This window comes from Bidens hawaiensis, unplaced genomic scaffold (genome assembly GCF_021521415.1).
Source record: "Bidens hawaiensis isolate Kalapana, Puna unplaced genomic scaffold, B.hawaiensis_p1.1 tig00014523_1, whole genome shotgun sequence".
Lineage (NCBI taxonomy): Eukaryota > Viridiplantae > Streptophyta > Magnoliopsida > Asterales > Asteraceae > Bidens > Bidens hawaiensis.
Genome location: NW_027492265.1, coordinates 218,431 through 225,711, shown reverse-complemented (window position 1 = coordinate 225,711; position 7,281 = coordinate 218,431).

The window sequence follows — 7,281 nt, the reverse complement described above, 5'->3', positions numbered from 1 at the left end:
TCTAACTATCAACGAATAAGAGGGATAAATTCACTATTGACTACACACTTCTCTCACAATCACCTCGTACTTTACTTGAGCTTAGCCTTATGTACCGTCATGTTTTAGAGCAGCGAAGAACTAAGTCAATGCACAATATTTTGTGAATATCAAGACCCAATATGTATCTCAGGTCGGAGGATACTATGATATTCGCTTTACTCAAATTTACTTATGACCACCAATCACAAGGATTCCATGCAGTAACATTTGAGGGCGGGTCAGTCCAATATTTATATCCCATAAATATCTATGAACCCTGGCAGCAAACCCTTGCTGTATATTCATACCTTATGAATATCCACCAATCCAAGTTCATAATAGTCTTACCTTCATACTTGTTCCCACAAAAATGAACGACTACGGACATTTAGAATAATTAAATTATTCACGGATTTAAACACGCTAAAATATAACATAACTCAAATGTCATGATCATAAACCATAATCATATGAATGAGTTAAAATAATATTTGTTTCGATATCCAAATACACAGTAGATCAAATCCAATCACTAGAATATCGAAGTCCTAAGGCGCAAGTATGACCCTCATGCTTCGGCCTTTCAAGGAGCTTCATGAGTAGATCCACAATGTTTTGATCAGTATGAACTTTGCGAATACATATCTTTCCCTTTTCAACTTCATCCCTTATTTAGTTGAATTTGTGCTCAATGTGCCTTGTCTTTTGATGTGCACGGGGTTCCTTGATTTGAGCAATCGTACCCTCATTGTCACAAAAGATCTCTGGAGGGTCCTGAATGGTACAGACTACCCATACGTCGGCAATGAATTTACTTATCTACGCAGCGTCTTAAGCTGCCAATGAGGCGGCGATGTATTCCGATTCAGTGGTCGACAACACTACCACATCTTGTTTTGCGCTCTTCCAAGAGACTGCCCCACCATTCATAACGAAAATATATCCCGATTGTGATCAAGAATCATCTCGATCAGTTTGGAAACTCGCATCTGTGTAACCCTTTTCAACGGGTTCCTCCTCACCAGAGCCATATATTAGAAACATATCCTTAGTCCTTCTTAGGTATTTCAATATGCTCTTAAACGCCATCCAATGGGTACTTCCCGGATTTGGTGGTATCTATTTGTCGTGCTCAAAGCGCATGACACATCCGTTCTAGTGCATATCATTGCATACATGATGGATCCTATAGCCGAAGCTTATGGGATTCCTTTCATTTTCCCTTGCTTATCCTTTGAGCTTGGACATTGAGTCTCACTCAATACCGTTCCTCTTTGAATAGGTACCAAACATTTCTTAGAGTTTTCCATATTTAACCTTTTCAAGATTTTTTTGATGTATGCACTGTGGTTTAAACTTATCAACCGCCTTGATCTATTCCTATAGATGTTTATTCCAAAAATATAGGCGGCTTCATCAAAATCTTTGATGGAAAAACAACTCCCAAGCCAGGCTTTTACACCATCCAGGGTTGGAAGGTCATTTCAAAATAGTGGTATGTCATCAACATACAATACTAAGAAAGTAATAATGCTCCCACTAGCTTTCATATACACACAAGCCTCATCAGCGTTCTTGATGAATCCAAATTTCTATACCTCTTCATCAAAACGGTGATTCCAAATTCTAGATGCTTGTTCAATCCATAGATTGATTCCTTTAACTTGCATACTTTATTAGGATGTTTTGGATCAACAAAACCTTCGGTCTGAACCATAAAGACAACTTCCATTTGCCAAATCTCATAGTCATAATATGTGGCTTTGGCAAATAATATCCTAATAGACATTAGCATTTCCACCGGCGAAAAGCTCTCATCATAATCAACCCCTTGACTTTGAGTAAAACCTTTTGCTACAAGTCTTGCTTTATAAGTATCCAAGTTTCCATGCATATCGGTTTTATCCTTGAAAACCTACTTACTTCTAACCGGTTTGGAGTTAAGAGGTGGTACAACCAAATCCCAAACTTGGTTGTCATGCATGGATTGCAACTCAACGTTCATGGGTTCAACCCATTTGTCACAATCGAATTGTGACATTGAATCATGGTATGTGGTAGGTTCATCCGAATCTACCACATAGCATCCATCCATGAAAAATCCATATCTTTCGGGTGGATAACTTATTCTACCAGTTTTGCGAACGTTTTGTGTATCTTGATCAACCATTTGATCATTCTCAACAACCTCTTGTTGATTTCTAGTGTTAACCAAACGTGTATCGTATTGTGGTTCTCGATACTCCTCGAGTTCCACCATTCTACTATTTCCATCTATAAGGAACTTAGTTTCCAAGAACTCGACATTTTGAGAAACAAACACACCTTTTGATCGGTTGGGTTGTAGAAATAATATCTCATAGAGTCCTTGGGATATCCTACAAAGATACACTTAGTGGATTGGCTTTCAAGTTTGTTTTAGATGTTGTACTTAACATAAGCGTCACAACCCCATACCTTTAAATATTATAATGATGGAAACCTTCCATGCCATATTTCAAAAGGTGTCTTGTCCACTTAATTGGTTGGTGCCATATTTAGATCACGGGCTGCCGAGAGCAATGCAAAACCCCAAAATGATAGAGGCAATGTGCTTCTAGCCATCATACATCGAATCATATCCAATAGAGTTCGATTCCGTCTTTTGGACACACCATTATGTTGTGGTGTTCCAGGTGGAGTGAGTTGTGAGATGATTCCACACTCCTAAGATGATCTTGAACTCCTGTCTGAAAGAAGTACTTTAATGGTTTTATTGAGTTGATTTTCTATTTCCTTTTGGAAGACATTGAACATTTCAAAGGCTTCATCTTTGTGTCTTAAAAAGTACACATACCCATAACGACTATAATCATCGATAAAAGTAATGAAATATTTTTCACCATTCCTTGTCATTGCCTTAAAAGGACCACACACATCCACATGTATGATACCTAATAAGTCTTTCGCCCTTTCATTAGTTCCACTAATGGGTTCCTTGGTCATCTTTCCTTGTAGACAAGATTCACACTTATCAAATGAATCTTCATTTGATTCCAAAAGACCATTCTTTTGAAGTGTATGTATGCGATCTTTGTTTATGTGACCAAGGTAACAATGTCAAAGATAAGTCTTACTCAAATCCACTTTGACTTTCTTGGTGCTAGATTGGTACAACATGTTATCAAAAATGTGTTATCATGAACTAACTCATAAATGCCATTAGACGACATTACTTTAAAATAAAAGACATTATTTAGGAAAGCACAAATATCATTGTCCACAAATTTGAAATCATAACTATATTGTCTTAAAAGATAAACTGAGATAATGTTCCTAGTCAAACTAGGAGCATACAAAATGTTTTTCAAAATAACTTCCAAACCATTTGGAAGCTTCGAAACATAGTCTCCTTGGGCTTCTCCATCAACCTTTTCTCCATTGCCCATGAAGAGACTTGTATCTCCTTTCTTGAAATGTTTATTTCTTTTGAACTCATGCAACAAATTGCAAATATGAGTTCTACATCTGGTATCCAATACCCATGTGTTAGAAGAAATAACATTAAGATCAATATGGATCATGAAAGTTGTACCCGAGGTTTGCCCCGCATTCCTCTTGTCTTTCAACTCCTTGAGATAGGATGGAAAACTCCTCATTCAATGTCCAATCTCACCACAACCAAAGCACGGATCCCCCGAGCTAATTTTTAGCTTCTTCTCCTTTGGTTTGGGTGGTTCCGCATTAGTCTTCCCTTTGAACTTACCCTTGATGTGTCCCTTACCTTTGGCAACCTTTGCCTTAGGTTCCGGGTGATGCCTCTTCTTATTGCCACCTTCATTGATCGTGAGAACCAATAAAACCTTTTTACCCATTCCCGCTTCGGCCGTCTTAAGCATTGCGTGAAGCTCACCAATTCTCTTGTCCATCCATTCATGTTATAATTCATGACCAAAGTCCTAAATCTTTTGGTTAGGCAATTAAGTATCATATCCGTGGCTAACTCTTTTGAGACGAGACAATTTAATCGTTCAGGTCAATCAAGTGGCTTTTCATCTTAAGCACATAAGATGAAATAGATTGGATTTCTTCCATATGACATGCATGAAGCGCTCGAACCATTTCGAAGAGTTCCACCCTAGTTTGTGTAAGGAACATTTTATTAAGTTGGGTGATCATGTCATATTCCCCGTGATTTTCAAAATCCTTTTGAATTTTGGGAATCATAGTTTCCAACATGAGACAAGAAACTTGCACTAAATCCGCGGTGTATTTCAACCAATTGTTATAGGCATCTACATCATCAATGTTCAGTTCGTCGGGAATATGATCGTCCAATTTGTAGTACTTCTTTTCTTGCTTGAGAACAATTCTCAGTTTCGATACCAATCCATAAAATTGTTATAGTTTAGACGATCCTTATCAAGTATAGCTCTTAGTGATAGGTTATGCATGAGTGGGATAATTGCGTTAGGTGGATTGATTGCGGCCATCTACATTATTTAACAAAGCTCAATTTTAGTATTTTCGATATCATTAACTTATTTTAATCGTTAATACCCTTTATGTCTCCAAGACAATTAATGATTAAAATCTAGAATCCAACATTACATTCACATAGTAGTTAGGTGACCTTTATCCTACTATTGAACTAACAAGGTAGTCAACGTTTACCGATTGCAACCCTTTACAACTTCTAGTTTTATGGGATAGGTTAAACATCTTATGTTTAGTTGGCATGTTTAATATTATCAACACCTTTGTACACCATGCTTCGATGACCCTATTCACATGGTTTCCAAATCAAGTCGTCCTACTTACACACACATGTGAATTGCACATACAAGTGGTTAGGTGACCTTTATCCCACGAATATGGCAAAACCACCTCAAACTCACAAGTTTCCTCCAATTTGGTTGGGTGAACTTTATCCCACATCGAGTTCGCAAGTGATTCAAGTGTTGTATAAAAGGATGGTATTAAACTTGTTTTAAAAAGAGATTTTAAGTTTTCTAAATTCTAGATTGGAAAACTATTTGCATACCTTGCATTTGCATGCATTCAAATGCATGGTACTTAATTTGAAAACCAATTTTCAAAGTTCCTTTTATAAAACCCATTTTATTGCGAAATCATTAACCTTTTCTATTACCTAATGATTTCTAAGGAACCTATTCTATGCAAGCTGTTGATTTTAAATTGTTAACAATCCATTTCCAAATTTGATAAAACAAAATATAAATCAACCAAGCAAGCATAAATAAAACAACCACAAGTTCATAACCATAGCCACCTAAAATTACAACACTTCTTGACCGAAACAAGTGTGCCAAAAGATCTCTCACAAGGGACGAGAATGACACAAGGCATGTGTCGGTGAACTCCCACTTGACCCCGCATTCAAATGCTTCAAGTGTCCACCTTGTGTTGTGACTCTTACACTTTATTAGGGCTTCCATTTGGGCTCCAACTTCATCTTCTAGCTTTAGTGGGCCTCCATGTTTGGGTTTTGGCTATTGGGCTAAAATCCAATCTTGGACTATGAGGTCCACTAAAGCCCAAAACCAAAACCGTAACTTTGTTGCATATTCACAAAATATATCCTAATACATTTTTCTAGTAAAAGAAATACAACTATCTGCTTATTATTACAAACCAATATGAAATGAATAAATAGATTACAAATCAAAATAAATGAACATTACAACCAAATTGAATACCCGAATAAATTACAACACAAACACACATCCAAACACAAGGTCATGGCTAGGTTATGTACATCCAAAGGCACATCCGAATATGCAAGGTCTTGGAAGACCAAAATGGTTCCCCTTTTAACACATAAAACTTTCGGCCAAGAGTAAACAAACCGAAAGTTTTGGGTTTTGTCAAAACAAAATCATTAAACGTCCAAATGACTTAAATCTTCAAGATTACCACATGCATGCAAATTATAATTATGAAATACCAAGGGGTAACCAAAAGCTCAAAACTTTCGGCCATATGGTGAACAATACCATAAAACCTGAAATTTTTTTAAATCAATTGAAGCATGTATTCGTATAAGTGACTCTTGATGCCATTGTTGGGTCTTAACAAGATTGTCAAAGTCATATAAACACATTAATATGAAAAACTCAGAGGATTATAAACTTATAAATCTTGTTAATTAGATTAATACAAAACACAATTTTATATAAAATCCAATTACCAGATCCATACACGAAGCACATGCTATTAAAAAAACCATAGGGTGTTTTAGCATACTACCTTTCAAGATGAAACTTGAAGAGAAGAATGATCTTGAATGGCTAGTCTTCAAATGAGAAGATCCTCAAGCTTGTATACCCTTCAAGCTTCCAACAAAGCTGTAACACCGTGAAAATTTCGAGTTCAAAGTATCAACTTTCCAAAGTCTAGGGACTAAAATTGCCAAATTCCAAACTTGAGGGTTAAAAATGAAAATTTTGTTTTCCTGACCCATCGTGCTATGCAATGAGTCAGAAGAGACTCCCATCGCGTACCGCAATGGGGCTTCTGACAAGTTGTGACATGTGTTCCACGTGGCACACGGTGGCACCACGTGTCACCACGTGGCAACACTGCCGCCACGTGTCGCCACATGGAGTGGCGACTGCCACGTGTCAACACGTGGCAGGCCTATATGTGTGACTCGACAGATCTATATCGCGGTACGTGATAGGTCTGTCCAGTGACCCATCGCGTACCGCGATGGGGTCCAAAATATTGCCTATAAATAGCGGCCATGGGATCTCACTCCAGGCATCCCAAACACAGCTCTCACTTCTCTCTAACCTCTCTCTAGAACCGATAAACGATTTGCCTCGATAAGCGTGCCACGATCCTTCGTTTGTGTATAACGTTTCCTCGAAGTTCTTGCCAACCCTCTACCCACACTCAATCAAGAAGGTGTTGTTATAATGGAGAGGAATCTCGAGAGTCGTGTCCTCGAGTGTTGAAGATTTGGCGTTCCTCGATTAGCGTGTCGAGCAAAGTAAGGTGGCATCGGAGTGCTGCTCGAGTCCCTAGCATTTCTAAACGCCAACGAGGTTAGGCATAATAATGAATTCAATATAATTGAATATTATATTCAAGGCTTAAGCCTTAAGTCGAGATTGTACTCGATACCTCGATAAAAGAAAAGAAAACATAACAAAGAAATGAATAAAAGTATGATTATTGAATATTGTGAATTCATATATATGTGTGTAAGTATATATGATTATATATTTGTTATGAAATTATTATTTAATGAATAAA